The sequence below is a fragment of the Paroedura picta genome, chromosome 5 (assembly GCF_049243985.1).
Source record: "Paroedura picta isolate Pp20150507F chromosome 5, Ppicta_v3.0, whole genome shotgun sequence".
Lineage (NCBI taxonomy): Eukaryota > Metazoa > Chordata > Lepidosauria > Squamata > Gekkonidae > Paroedura > Paroedura picta.
In genome coordinates, this window is record NC_135373.1 from 53,294,142 (window position 1) to 53,310,263 (window position 16,122).

At 47.1% G+C, this 16,122-nt stretch overlaps 1 protein-coding gene across 2 annotated transcripts in view; it reads right to left on the reverse strand.

The window, feature by feature from the left end:
* The window catches only part of FAM107B (family with sequence similarity 107 member B), a 44,248-nt gene extending 28,865 nt beyond the window's left edge, over nucleotides 1-15,383 (reverse strand). The window contains exon 1 of one of the 2 annotated variants that reach the window (XM_077337985.1): nucleotides 15,158-15,383. The gene's annotated coding sequence lies outside the window, so the exon portion shown is untranslated. Of the gene's footprint in view, nucleotides 1-14,930; nucleotides 14,951-15,157 lie in introns of those variants that run through there. The other variant, XM_077337986.1, reaches the window with a different exon arrangement.
* Between the last annotated feature and the right edge of the window lie 739 nt (nucleotides 15,384-16,122).

Here is a 16,122-nt window from a genome sequence, read left to right on the forward strand (position 1 = left end):
AGCAAAGGGCAGGATTTAGGGAGGCAAGGAACCTCCAGACTACAGAGGTAATTACAGACCTCAAAAACATCTGTTTTGACATCAGGATGAACAGCCTACATGAATTTTAAATATCACAGTAACCGCATCTGCCATCTTGGGAAAAGGTGCCAATAGGAAAAAGTCCCAAAGTTGGAGTGCTGGGATTAAACTCCTCTGAACCTATACACATTTGGGGGGGGGGTAGATGGTGGATCCAGGACTAAGCCAAGCACTCAGCCCATCTGTCTAACTAGTACAGAACCAAGGCAGGCAAGGCTTTGCACAATGGGGTGGGGTGGGGGATTAAACCCCTCCCCCAAAAGTAATAAAATGATATTAAAAGGCAGAAAAAAATAATAGAGAGTTTAAAAATTCAAGAAAAATGAGGAAGAAGTTTCAAGAAGGTTCTGGAATGTATTGTTAACACACCACCATCACCAACCCCGCTTTAGCCTGCACATCTAATGATGGGGGGAATGCATAGAGGGGGCCTATCAGGATATGTGCACATGGAAATGTAGTTATTTCGTGAAGGCTATTAAGAAAAGAATAATCAAAACAGAAGCTTCATGAGCTCCTAGAGAAAAATATATACTGTTTACTGGTCATGGATTCTAAGCAGGGCGTTTTTGCAAGCGGGGAGGCTCTTCGAGGCTTGGCATCTTTCAGCCGTAGATGAGGGTGTTATTTACCACCCCTGCTCAGAGCACGGCCATAAAATGCACAAATCCTGGCTCTCTCCTTGAAGGAGCAGGGGTCTCTTGCAAGGGAGGACGGTTTGGCCTCAGATTTATTTCTCACAGCATGTAAGAAGGGGGAACAAGGTGCGGATACCCTTGTGAAATACAGCCTTGTTAAAGCCTTCAAAGGCATTTGGGATTCACAAGCCAACCGTTAGATGTTTACTATTGGCAAGAGTGATTAAACACAGTTCAATATTTTGGTTTAGCTTTTTAAAAAAAATAAACATGCCTTTGTATTTGTACTGCTGCCTGCTGAAGCTCCTTGAAACCTCTGCTGTAATGGCTATGGAGGTTTACTTCCTGGTTTCTGTTAGTCATGTGCAGGTCTGTATCCATTTAACTTGAGCGCCACACAGTCACAACAAAAGAATCTGAACTATTTACTGATGAAACCACTTAAATAAGATCTATCTGAACAAAGTTTGAGAGCTGCGGCACCTTTAAGACCGACAAAGGCATAAGCTTTCGTTTGCAGGCACACTCATCAGACATCCACAGATATGATTAGAACAGATAAATGAAGCCCTTTGGCCAATTTATACATTTGCAGTTTATACATATGCAAGGTTTTAGAAAGTTTGTAATAGCGTCAGGCCTTTTTAACAATTTTGGGGATAGGGCACATATATTGCAAAACATGTTTTATTTCTGTGTGTTGAATGCATTTTCTGTGAATGCAGGAAGACGAAAGGAGCAAACTTCTGGCCCGGCTAGAATGCTCAAGCCAGGAAATTACCCCTATATCTCAGGGGCATGCTGCATTTCTTTGGAAGCACACTGCCATATAAGAACAAAGTTGATGACAGAGGTAATATGCAACAGGCTATAGCACATGCACTGACCAACATGATTGGGGGGGGGGGGGGCAGTATCTCTCATCTACCGAGTCTCAGCAGAAGCAGTAAGCTGGAATTCCAGTCCAATTAGTTGATGTTGCCAAGTACACACATCCTGCCACTCATATGCAGTGGGACCACAAACACCCACGTGTGCTATCCCATAGACCAGCCTTTACCAACATTTTCACCATTGAGATATCCGGAAACATTCTTCAGGCTTAGAGAACCCCCAGCAGTGGTGTAATCATGCAATATGGTTGGGAAGCATAGCTGTGCACATGTCCACCTGGGGCCCCTCCCCTTCCCTTCAAGCCCATCACTAGCCATTGGGGGGCAGGTCAACATAACCATACATATGGTCATATCAGATGATAAATGTTTAGCAAATTTAAAAATGACCATCCAGCCTATACCCCAGTGACTAAGAAAAGTAGCCAATACACAAGAACCTGAAAGCAGAATTGTATGGCCACAATAACAGTGTTAGTCAGCTATCACCTGCAGATAGGGATGCCAGTCCCCAGGTGGACCTGGGGATCCGCCGGCTCTGTGGTTCAACTTCTGAGCGGTAGACAAATGGATGTGAGCCAGAACTTCACGTTTCTTTGTGGAGTTCCAAACCTCAGAAGGTAAGGTTGCTGTCTTTGGGATGGAAATACCTGGAGACTTTGGGGTTGGAGCTGGGAGTGGGCAGAATTTCAGGTGGGAAGGGACCTGTAAAACCACCTTTCTTAACTTTTTAACCACTGAAGCAGAATTGTATGGCTTTGAGAACCCCCAGAAGTGGTGCAAACATGCGAATATGGTTGGGAAGCATAGCTGTATACATGCCCATCCAGGGCCCCTCCCCTTCCCACCCCCTCACGGCCCATCATTGGCCATTGGGGGGGGGGGCAGGTCAACATGACCATATATGGTGACATCACCCAATAAAAGTTTAACAAATTTAAAATATATATAAAGAATTAACTACCAGACATTCAGAAAACCCTTCCAGGGATGTAAAGAAACCTGAAGGTTTTTATGAAACCTGGCTGACAGAGTCTGCTCTAGAGGAATGCACAAGTTGTGTGCAGGGACAAGTTTCCATATCTGGCTATTCTCTGTAATGGGCCAACGTTTGTGCTCATCGCCAATCCTTGTCTCATGTGTCAGGCTGGGCCTCAGAGACATCCTTGGGTGCTTTGCACAGGCCTGATTTGAAGATAAAGCCCTGGGGGAAAAAAGCTTTTGCACAACAACCAGAACAAACAAGCTCATGAATTTCTATGCATGGAGAAGTATTGTGATTGAGCCAATATGGGTGGCCATCAGACAAGATTAGTTGCTGGTCTCTCGCTCAGAGAGGCAAATCTTGACTTCACAAATGACAAAACCAGCAAGCTTAAATCAGCCTACCCCTGCACCAAGACAGGCCGGCTGGAAAAAAAATACCCCCAATCAAGACGAAAAGAGAGCATTATGGCTTCTAATCTGGCAAACCAGGTTTGATTCCCCACTCCTCCACATGCAGCCAGCTGGGCGACCTTGGGCTCGTTTCAGTCCTGGTAGAGCTGTTCTCACAGGCTAGCTCCATCAGAGCTCTCTCAGCCCCACCTACTTCACAGGGTGTCTGTTGTGGGGAGAGGAAGGGACGATGACAGTAAGCCACTTTGAGACTCCAACCAGTAGTGAAAAGTGGTGTATAAAAAACAACTCTTCTTCTTTTATACAAACAACAGAAAAGCATAAAACAGGATACATTTTCAGCAGGCAGCATAACACTTCTTGTAGCGCCCTCCCCCCAAGCCAGTAGAATGGAATGCAGAATCATTTCTTGATAGTGAATTGTAGCTAGGGATGCCAGCCTCCAAGTGTGACCTGGGGATCCCCTGGTTTTACAGCACACCTCCAGGCAACAGATCAATTCCCCTGGAGAAAATGGCTGTTTTGGAGGGTGGACTCCATAACATTATACTCCCCTGAGGTCCAATCCTACCCACTCCTGACTCCACCCCCAAACTCTCCAGGTATTTCCCAACCCAGAGCTGACAACCCTAAATGTAGCCTACAAGTCAGCCCTGCTTCTGGCTCTGGACTGGCATTCTGTTAGCAACACACTAACATGGCCCACAGGAAAGATCTTCCTGCTTTTGCTTAAAGAAACTGCTTTGCTGTTTCTGGCTTCCAGTTTGCCTTCTGGATTTAAATAAAATAATCCATTCCAGGGGGAAAGGCAGTTTACCTGCATTATGAAAGAGTTCAAGGACCAGCTTGCTCACTGAGCTGGTCCTCCCCTCCCCTCTCATGTAGATAGTGAAAATATTCCAGCAGCCCGTCAAATCCAATTGCCAGAGCCTTAGCAAACTGGAGTTTGTTTCCATGGCAGAAAGAAGGGGGTGGCAAAAATGAGGGCAAAGATCTGATGAATAAACTGAACTTGAGATCACAGCAATGAACTGGAACTTAGGAGCAGCTGGAGTCAACTGCTTTAAGCAAGATGAAGATGCATTTTCCTGTATGCAATCTTGATGTGTTGCTAAAATGTCAATACAGAGCCAGAAACAGGCATACTTTTGACTTAATGCATCAAGGTACATGACTCGATACACTGAAGAGTCACTCATGTGGTGTAGTGTTTAAGAGCGTGGACTCTAACCTGGAGAACCGGGTTCAATTCCCTACTCCTTCACATGCAGCCAGCTGGGTGACCTTGGGCCAGTCACAGTTCTCTCAGAGCTCTCTCAGTCCCACCTGCCTCACAGGTGTCATGAACTGCTGTCATGATCACACCAGATTTCTTAAAAGCTAAAGCAGATGAATGTTACTAATATTTGTGCACCACACACCCTCTCCCCGCACTCCCCAGTTATTTCCCAGCAAGGCATTTTGCAGCCCAGAGTTTGATTTTATAACATGGGGTGCTGTTCCCCAAGAGTAAAGATGTCCTGCATCCAAACCACACTGCTTTGCCAAGTTCTTCAAACAGCAAAAAACAGTAAAAGGCACAATTTCTTATTACAACTTTTGGCATTAAAAAAAACACTTCCTTTCACTAAACCATCAAAAGTTTGCAATGTCAAATACCAAGAACACAGCAAACGTTTCCCAGTGTTATGTAACAGTTACCAGTGTGTAATTCTGCAAGTTAAGACAACTCCTGTTATCTAACCACTATAGGCTATTTGTACATTTCCCTTTCAGGGTGGAGGACATTTTTGACACCAAGAAGGGGAAACTACACACACACACACACACACACACACAGAGTCACTCCCGCGCAACAAGCTGGAAAAAAAGGAATGTGCCATCCCAGCATTCTAAATGCAGCAATTACAATCGTACCAGAGACGGTGCTAGACATTTTTACCGACAATGGAACCAGGACAATGAACACTCAGCAGCCTGGGGGCTGAATCCTGATCCCACAGGAACTCAAAATCTCTGCCCCAAACACTCTCAGCTCTCCCCCACACACACACACACAAAACACACATGCAAGCTGAGAAACAAGCAAAAGGATATTTTATCTCCCTCAAAGACAGCAGAAACAGAAGGCTTGGTATAGTCTTCTTCTTATTTAATATATATTTTTAGACAACATCCATGCTGACTTTCCAGAAAGCTTTGCACCTCAGCCTTGCATGTGTATCTTGGCATATGCAGCAGTAAATATACAACAGCCCTGGTGCCTACCCTCTAATCCACATCCAAGTACATTCCCTGTTGAACATTACTTGATGAACAAGGGACAAGAAGGCCATGTTTTCACACATTTCAATTCTCCCTGTTCAGAGACTGTTTGTATTTCCTGGTTCCTGAGCTTGTGAAGTCACTGTCCATGTTCTACCCTCTAGGGAGGTTGGGAGTGCCTTTGTAAACATTATTGATACAGGTGTAGACATGCCAGAGTTGTCTATAGGGATGACATAAAATCTATTAGAACAAGTACAGCAATGAAAGTTTGGTCATGCTCCAATGACGGTGGTCTTCACATCAAACCCCTGGGTTATGGAAGATCTACTCAGCCTTTCAAAAGGGATTCCACACCATTTAGTGCTCTTTACTTTCCCCCATTTTTTTTCTCCATACACATGGAGAAAAGCATACATTTTAAATGCTCAGAAGCTTCTGGTTGTTCCTATGCCAGCACACAAGGCCAATCCCTCCCCCTCCATCTCTGGGAAGACTCAATGCCTGGAGAGGACTTGTTAGCATTTCAACCTTCTGCATTCTGTTTCTGCAAGAACTATCAGGAAGCTCTGGACTGAGCCACAGTCAGGTCTCATATCAAAAGGCTGGTCTGCATGGCTCCCCTGGCTAACAGATGCGCCATGAATGAGTGATGGGATTGAGCACACATGATGTCCAGGCCTATTGCCACAACTATACAAAAAATGGAACCGGGTCCCATCAATTATTTGTCATGCTCCTCCAATCATCACTCAAGTTGGTGTGAAATCTGTCAAGGTGTGAATCCTGTCATAAATCTTCTGAATGTGAATTCTTTATACAATTGACTAGAACAGAATTAACAATTAGAAGGCTCAAGAGTCCTACTTTTAAAGAAGCCTGAGAAGAAGTGTGTGTGTGTGTGTGTGTGTGTGTGTGTGTGTGTGTGTGTGTGCTATGAAATGTTGAATTATAGCAGAGAAAATAAGTAAGGATGGATGATCATCCATGTACTCATTTGTCCCCCCCCCCCCCCCCGATAAAAGTGTTCTGGCTGCAGGCCTGACAATGTCCCAAATTCAGTTCTGAGGATATCCACAAGGGAGGTCAGGAAACAAGGCTGGGAAAGCCCTTGGCTCAGGACCATGGAGAACTACTCAACTAGAGGGACCACTGGTCTTTGAATCAGCTCACCCTCTTTATGAAAAGCATGGCAGGAGCAAAGAAAAGCACGAGACACCATGTTAGAAACCACTGTGCCACTCAGCTATCATGAGTGTAAACCATGAGATAAATGGCATATTCTCGGTGTCATTTTTCCTGGCTTTTTAAACAACAGTTTGCTACTGCAAGATTCTGCATAGTGTGTTGGAGAGGGGAGGCCAAGAGACTTATTCTTTTTCTCTCTTATCATTAGTTGCTTTTGTCCTTAATTGTATCAGCACTTTATGCTAAAGGTCATTTTGGCAGGGTGACTGTGCAAACAAACCCATTGGAGTGGTGTTCCTAGGAGGGCCTTACATGTTCTCAACATGCGAAATGAAGCATGAACTGGAGCAGCTTCCACTTCTAGGAGCTTTTCAGAAAAGGGGGAGGGGACCAAGGCGTTTGCTTCCTCTTGTGCCAGCTCTTTGCAGCTCCACAACTGATGAACCAACCTGCAAATCAAATCCCAAAGCCTTGCTCCTCCCCAACTGCTTTCTGTTGCTTCTGGCTGGTAAAAAATGTTAATTTGACGTTCTCTTTCACTGCTCTGGCTGGGCAGGTTGAAGAAAAAGCAGAAGGCATGTGGGCTTCACTGCAACGTTCACCTGACGGTTGAGTTACAAAGTCAACCTGTTTTCTGCCAAACACAAATAATCCTTACATTCCCATGTGGACTGTTAACTGCAGGGCTGGTTTTTAGGGAGAAGATGATGAAAAGAGAAAATTCACTTATACTGTGCAGGGTAGCTTTCCTTTAAAGACAAAGCCATTGTTGCAATCTGGATGCAGACTACTCTAGGAAGAAACTGAAACTTGTCATTTTATGTTAGGACCTACTTTATGCAGTTTCTGATTTTTACAATTCCAGTTCTGTTGCATGACTTACTAGATGACTCATGATATTTGACTGCATTGTTGAGTCACCTTTGCAGTGTGAAAGGCAGGCTATAAATAAATTTTTAAAGACTTACCAAATAACCCGTCCCCTTACTGAATCTGTCTCATTGGCTTGCCTTCTCTGACAGTTTGCATGAGGCACAGTGGAGGGCTGTAGCTAACATCAGGAGGAAGCTGCAGGCACAGCAATCCCTTGCCCAGAAACCAGCAAAACAGGATTAGGCAATTCCTCCCTCTGCAACCGAAGACTCATATCCAAACTCTGTTGGCAGAGTTTAAGTATGCAAAGGAGCATAGTGTACTAGTGATCTGTGAGGTCAATGTTATTTGCAAGAAAAAGGCCCAGAACATACCAAGGAAATGTGTCTGAGGAACAGTCTACTCATGAAGTGGTGGACCAGTCTGAATCACGTCATGCTGAAGCTGAAGATGCCCTTTTAAAATACTCCTCCAGATGCAAAACACAATGCAGGTGGGGAAAAAAATAGCTCAGCAAGGAAAACAACCATGTCTCACTACTTCAGCCTGTAAGTGGGGGCTCACAGAACTGAATCCTCCCTCAAGAAAAAAAATGCAATGGAAATTAGTGTGTCAGAAGGTTAGACTACAACTCTTAACTCCAACACCTAGTTTTCTAGGCAGATTTTTTTTGTATTGTGAACCATTTATCCTGTGAGCCTCTTATACAAAGAAGCAAATATCAGCAGCCTCACTCAAAAGGAGGAACCTGACCATCAAAATAATCTTATCCAACCAACACTTCCTGGTTTTAACATACAATGGTAATGGAATGCTCACTGTCATGATGTGTAGGCTATACATGGGAGGAGGCATTTGCATTGGGGGCCCCAATAAGGGGTACAAAGCAAATTTTACCTTCACCACAACATTACCCCAAGAGCACCACTTCAGCATCCACATGAAGCTGCCTTATACTGAATCAGACCATTTGTCCATCAAGGTCAGCATTCTCTACCCAGTCTGGTAGCAGCTTCTCTGGAAGAGTTCTTCCATAGCTCTTTCTGTCTGATCTTTTTGACTGGAGACATCAGGGATTGAACCTGGGACCTTCTGCATGCCAAGCAGATGTTCTACCACAGAGCCACGGCCCCTTCCCTCCTAGGAATGAAGAGCAGCCCCCTCACTGGCTGGAGGTTAGAAATCAAAAGGGATGGGCTTAGGAACCCCATTCAAATCAGATCTAGGTATGCTGTCTGCATCCAGCCATTAACAATCCAATTCCTTCCTAGACCCCTTTGGAGTCTATTTTCTTAGTCAGGTTAGAGTACGACAAAATATTAGATCAAAGATGAGGAAGAAATCCTCTGTTTAAACTGCTCCTATACCACAGACCCAACCCAGGACATGGTACAAGAGGAGCAGATTACTGATGGAACCATAATAAGCAAAGGTAAGATACTGCATAGCTTCCTGCGGAGCCATCAGTGCCAAACTTTAAAAAAATCAATTAGGAAATATAATGTAAATGCACTCACTTATTTGTCTGCATAAAAGATTCACACTCCATGCTCCCTAGAATCTGCCTGAGGCTGTTCTATTTTCTGGCACTTGGGAGCATAAAAGCTTCTGCTCAGAACAAATTATCTTTTAATTTTATCCTACACCTGAGATACGCAAAAGTGGGTGACATTCCTACTGACCTGAAGCCATTTTCTTCTAGCAAAGGAAGGCACCCTGAAGGGCTTTTAGTTCAAGGTGGTCTTTTGAAACAGAACCTTCACAGGCTGTGGCCAACCAACTACTCCTTTGGGAGCTGAAGGTACCATTGCCTTCTCCACAGCAGGGGTAGTCAACCTGTGGTCCTCCAGATGTCCATGGACTGCAATTCTCATGAGCCCCTGCCAGCAAACACTGGCAGGGGCTCATGGGAATTGTAGTCCATGGACATCTGGAGGACCACAGGTTGACTACCTCTGCTCTACAGGATCAGTTTGTGCTTCCTTGCATGTTTGGGAGTACAGGTTTCAGAGGCTGAATTTTGCAGAAACTCCCCCCACCCAAACATGATCAATGCTGCTGTAACAGATTTTGCCATAACTTTGGGAGAGGTTGTAAATCAGTGGCAAAGCACCAACTTTGCATTCAGAAAGTCCAACGTTCAGTCCCCCCCCCCCCTGCCATGCTACCAGTTAAAGAAAGGTGGGGAAGAAATCCCAGGGAGCAATGCTGAGAAAGAAACTTCCTTCTGGAGACCCTGCAGAACCACTGACATAACACAGTGTCAGTGCTAGAAAGTATAAGGGCCTGGCAGCGTAAGGTAACTTTGTATGTTCAAATGACAAGCAGGACCTATTGGCTAGTTTCCGTGATAACCGGAAACGTCCCATGAACTGGTCAAATCTGGTGCACCTTTGAAACTTTTTTAAAAAGATCATCTTTTCCAATGCATAAGAAATTTTAATTTTTTTTAAATCACGTGCACTCATATTTTCATGTTGCTAACAACATGGAGAAAAAAATTGCTCCTTTAACAGAGCTTTAATCTGCGGAAAGAGGTAGCTGAAACTTTCCCGCTGCATGGAGATAAATATCATCTTTTAAATAATATCCCATTAAGACTCTGTCTGGCTTCTTGCTGTCTGAAGCAGTCAATTTCACATCTCTTTTTGCCTTCTATGAGCCTGGAAGAGAGTGATAAATTGGGAAGAGGTATAGTCAGGCTTCCACACACATTCTGCACCTACAATTATGAGGCAGGTTAGGCATAGAGGTGATAACAGGCCCCAAGTTCCATGGATGAATGAGGCTTTGACCCTTGGTCTCTCTGCTCCTAGTCTGACATTCAAACAGCTATACCACACTTTCTTTGTTACAGATTTGTAGAATCTACATGCTGCTGATGCTGGATCACAGATAGTGTCAGTTGCAAATGTATTATTCATATTCAGCCATTCTGGATAAGACCACAAGGCTCTGCTATATCTTGAGGATTCCACAAACATCAGACATGCATAAAAATTGTCATTAACTAAATAAACTACTTATCAAAAACGATGTGCATCTTAAATCTAATGGAGGTAATAATGAGTGTGTGGGGGGACCTCTCTTCAGATATATCTTTTCCCAAGCAATGCAGATTTGGGGCCAATGGTTTAGAGCAGCCTTTCTCAACCAGAGTTTCATGATGTCAACCTGCCCCTCCTTCCCAAAATGGTTAAAGATGGGCCTGGAAGGGGTGGGGAGGGGAGGGGCTACAGGTGGGCATATATACAGCTATGCTTCTCAGTCATATTTTGCATGATCGCACCAATTCTGGAGTTTCTCTAAAAACTAAGGAATGTTTCAGGGGTTTCTCAATGGTTAAAAAAAATGAGAAAGCCTGGTTTAGAGTATTGGATGAAGATCTGAGAGACCCAAGGTTCAAATCCCCACTCCGCCTTGGAAGCTTGCAGGGTGACCTTCGGCCAGCCAAATACTCTCATCCTAAACCTGAGCCTCAGCCAAGGCGGAATATAAATGTAATAAATAAATAAACAACCTGTCAGGGATGTTGTGAGGATAAAATGGATGAGAAGAGAACAATATAAGACATTTTGGGTTCTCATTGGACAGAAGGGCAAGACATAAATGAAGTAAATAAATAGCCTCCTTTTAATAGTCTGTTCCCTGCTACAATATCAGATCAATATAGAGCTTTGAAAGTTACCCAGTAAAACCCTACTGAGCTTGAATTGAGGGTAATTATGAACTTCTGAGGGAAAGTATCCCTATAAAATAAGACCAGGAGGAGGAGAGTGTGTTTGACTGCAGTCTTCTTCGCACAGAACTAAGTATCAGCATTTAAATGTTTAAGTATTTAAAATCAAAACACTGATAGTAAGGGAGCAGGATTCTGCCATCCATGTTTATCAGAGAACATTTCCCCCCAGTTGAGGAAATCTTACTGTCTCCCCCAGTTGTAATACAAACAATTCCTATCTTGAACTTTTACCTGAAAGACCACCCCTGCCTGTACAACTTTCAAGCAGCCTCATTTCAGGCCAAATTCTGCTGATTTCCTGTCACTTCAACATCCTGCCATGACAGAAGAATGAAAGCAGCTTGAAGCAAAACAGAGTTGAATTAAGAATGAGAAAACACGAGTTCAAATGCCCAACTCATCCCCACAGTTTCCTGGATTGCATTAGGCCAGTCAGTAGCTCACAGGATTGTTGAGAGAAAAAAAATGAGAATAAGCTCTTAATGAACAAAAGTAGAGTGTCAATGTAGTACACAAAATTTTAGACTTTGACTTGTGTAAGGGCCAGTTTTTCTCACCTGGCTATTTGGTCACTTATAAATTCAGCTTGAAGGCCCAGTTCCAAGACCTTCTCCTGCACCCCAGCCTTTAAATATCCTCCACTTCCCGCTAGGCCTAAGAGTTTCACGGTACCCAGGTCTGTAAGACAATACTGCTCTTTGACTTCTCTGCCAAGTGCTGGACACCTTATATGCATGATACTAAAAATAAAAACATTGTTGAAGGAGCACACCTTTACCCAAGCCAACTTAAATAGGCTTATGACACAATCTCCCTGCAGACACAGCCAGGATCCCGCACAGAACGATTTCCAGAAAATGTGCTGTTCTCAGAGCAGCCATACCACTCACAAGAACTACTGTCAACAAGCTGCGTCCGCCACTGTTACTGCTAATCCCGCCAGGTCTGAGTATCTGTAGACAACTTTGCCTACTTTGAGATTTCTGATGCTGTAAAATACTCAGTGGCCCAAAGTTAACCACAGCCAGGGACCAGTGACTTGAGCTTGAGCAGAACGAAGATGAGTATTCAAACCCCTGGGGGCTTTCAGCCCACTTCCCACTGCCGAAGTTTCCCAGAGGGGGCTACAAACTCAGCCCAAGCTCTATTCACATCCTCTATGCATAGCAGTCTCCTCTGCTAAGGTCTGCTTGGTATAAAGTTCTCTTTGGACAACTCTCAAAGACCGGGAAACTGCTAACAACTGTGAACACATTGCTACAGCATGCAACCCCCCAGCAGGCACATCAACGACTTACATGCCGGACCGGTTCTGCACAGCACGCAGGGCAGGTTTTTGCCCAAACAACCAAGGATGGCCCCAGCGGCACAAGAGAAGGCTGATGCCCAGATTCCACACAGATGATGCCAGTCAGATTCAAGTTATGTTCCAGAAGGCGTTAGCAGCCCAATTTTTTTGGGGGGGGGGAGCTGGCTCCCAGTCTGGCAGGATCTCCCCTCATCTCCCCTCCCAGGCCAAACCATTTGCCCACCTCCACTCTTAACAAGCATCTCCCAGTGCCCCCAGACAATGCAAGGGCCACAAACCAAAGAATTACCCATACTAGGCCACTCCATGTAGAAAGGTCTGACACCTTCTTTGTACAAGCACCATAGGTTGGAGGACAGCACCTGAGGCTAACACAACCTTCTCTTGTGTAAGGCAGGAAATCACCCCATCACAGGAAGCATCTCATGTCTTTTTTGTTTAAAACAGCAACAAAGGAGCAAGGGATGCTGCTTACATGGCAAATGTTTCTAAAATTTTAAATGGCGTGGGGAAAAAGCTCACCCAATGAATCCGACTCACAGTGAAAGGGAATTCCAGTGAACAACGAACAATTTCAGAGAATTTGCTACCACAAAATTGGGTGAACAACCACTAGTTTAAAGTAGCTTTTAAAATGGATTCGAAAAACTCGTGAAGGACAGGTCCCACAACAGTTCTTAGCTAGCACAGCTAAATGAAACGTCCATGCTGAGAGATAGTACACTAACGCCAGATGGTGGACACAAAACAGCAGAAGATGATTTTCATGTCCTGCTTGCATGTGCAGGACATGAGCAACCCACTGCTGGGAAACAGAGTGCTGGTCCTTGGTAGACCTTACCGCATCAGTCAGCACTATTAGAGTCAAATGACTTTGGCTCAGACAGTTGCAAAGAAAACTTTCAGACTGCTAATTACCTTTCAAGATATACTTTTGACACTGAGGGCTAGGTAAGGAACAGTCTTATAAGCAATTGCTCTACAAATGAATTGGTTGAAATTAATGCCTCTTGTGGTGCAGAGCAGTAAGCGGCAGAAATGCTATCTGAAGCTGTCTGTCCATGAGATTGGGAGTTCAATCCCAGCAGCCGGCTCAAGGTTGACTCAGCCTTCCATCCTTCCAAGGTTGGTAAAATGAGTACCCAGCTTGCTGGGGGATAAATAGTAATGACCGGGGAAGGGAATGGCAAGGCCACCATGAAAATGCTGGAGGGCATCACCCCAAGGGTCAGACATGACTCCGTGCTTACACAGGGGATACCTTTACCTTTTAATGCCTTGTTATAGTACTACTGGGTGCAGCTCACAGTCAGTGACAAAGAAAAAACGAATGTGTAGTGACCACCAGTACGCTCACTAAAACACTCCCTTTTGATCCTGCTGATATGTAATTGTGCAAGACCTAACTGAAGTTTCTTTGAAAAGAAGTCTGCCCCAAACATCCACATACAGATGCACCCCCAGCCATCAGGCTAAGCCTCTTGTGCAGACAGGATTCCTTGCAACGGAGCCCAGCCATGGAGCGGGACACCATATGCGCAACACATGTAGCAGCTACAGATTAATGACATGGTTCAGAATGGAACCATGTCATGAAAACGCCTTGCGTGGATGCGTGCAGAATCAGGCAAGTTCCAAATGAAGCAGAAGATTTGATTACAGCGAATGCCCTGCTTGCAATGCCAGCCTGGGCTTCAGCCCACAAGACCCTCTTCAACATAAACTACACAAGCAAGACAACCCAAACAGGGCAACACAACTGACTCCACAAGCCGTGAAAGAAATTCCCAAACAAACAAGGAAAATAATGGGCAGTTCTCTGGCCCCCAGTGCTGGGGGGGGGGGATGACCCTGCAGTACAAAGCCTTTGAATGCCTTTGCCAAAAGCTGCCCATGTAAGGACAAAAGCCACCTCCAGAATTATGATGCAGCACCCTCCCCTCCCCTTCGCCAGCCACAAAGCCCCCTTGCAGGACCCTCCAGCTTTCCCAGCAGCACACGGCTCTTCTTGCCCAGTCCTTATGGCCGATGAGAGCAACCAGGCATCACTGCAAACTTTCCAAATATGGGGGGGGGGGGAGAATGCCAAAAAATCGCAGGCACATGGATGGGGCCCAGGAGGGCGTTTAGCCTGGCATACATTAAGGGAGGGCACCCAAAGCAGAGAGGATGGGCACTACTCCCCTTTCCTCCCATGCCGAAGGCAGCAGACCTAAGCTCCTTTTCTGAAGAGTCAGCCCACTTACAATACAGACGCCCCTCCGTGATAGATCTCCTGCCCAAGTGCAAATGCATCCCTCACACGCACACCCCAAATGGGGAGGGGACCCCCCAGCCCTTTGTATTCTCGCGCCCCGGGGGACTTTCTCTTTGTTGCTCTTCGCACCGATTGCATATTGGAGGGGGGGACCTCCCACGAAGTCAACCCCTCCCCCCCCCTTTACACAATGCCCCGGCCAGGACCCCGCTCCGCCGCCCCGTCTCCCGAGAGCTGTCTTGCCACCCCGGCGTGCCCAGCCGCGCCACGCGAGAACTTTGCCAACCAGCCAGACGGACGGACCGCGCGGACCATCGCTCGCGGCGGGGGAAGGCAGGCGCCGCCGCCGCCGCCTCAACATCTGGAGCGGCGTCCCCCTCCCCGCCGCTTCAGCCGCTGCGAAAGCGCGCCGTTCCCTTCGGCCCGACCCCCACTCCCTCCCCGGGCCTTTGTGTTCAAAGGAGGCCCGCGAAACAAGGGAGGGAGGGAGGAAGGGCGCCCGCCTCGCCTCACCTCGTCTTCGCAGCCCGCAGCTCCGCTCGGAACGCGAGCGCTTCTTCCACCCCCGCCGCGGGGCCGCTCCAGCCTGCCCTTCCGCCGCCTGGCTCCGGAGCAGCGACAGCGGAGCGGAGAGAAGGCGGCTAAGCTGCAGACGCGTCTCTCCCGGCCGGCCGGCCGGCCAGCGACTCACTCCAGAGCGCCACCAGCCAGCCTCCCTCCCTCCCTCCCTCCCTCCCGGCCAGCCCCAGCCGGAGCGCGCGCGCGCAGCCCCAGCCTCGCCTCGCCCGGCCTACGGGGCGGAGCCGGCGGGCCGCTCGGCCGCTGAGTCACCGCCTGCTCCGGAGGAAAGCCGGCCGGCGCTCCGGCTCGGCCGACCTCTCTTTGTTGTGGGGAGGGGAGGGAAAGCACGGGAAGGGGGCTGCCAGGCGGCGCCGCGGGAACCCCGAGCCCTTACGCCCATAGGCAGGCTGGAGCCCTCGGGCTGGGGATCAGGCCCCTGCTGGATCAGGCCTTCTAGTCCGCCGACATCGTGCCTCCCGCAGTGGCCAAACCAGTTACGGGGCCTGGAGGCCTCTTCGCCCCCCGTGCACTGGTCGCTCCGGATAAACAGGGTCCCTTTCGTCATCGAAGCCAGTGGCCACAGCCATAGCCCAGTCCATTAGAGCCGCCCGGGGCCCTCACCACGCCCTCTGGCAGTGCGGGGCGGCCAAGGAAAACGCTTCCCGTGCATCCATGGGCTCCAACCCAAAGGCAACACGGAGGCCTATGGAGGAGGCAGTGGGGTGCCCAGCTGCCTTTTAAACAAAGGGAACAACCAAGGTGAGGAATGGGGACAGTCCAAGCCTAACCCTCTCCACAGCTCACTGGGGACAGAGAGCCCCACCAGGACAAGCGGGTGATTCAAGGGCTGCAGTTCCACGCAGGAGTGGCCAAACTCTGGCTCTCCAGATGTCCATGGCCACCCCTGCTTGGTGAAG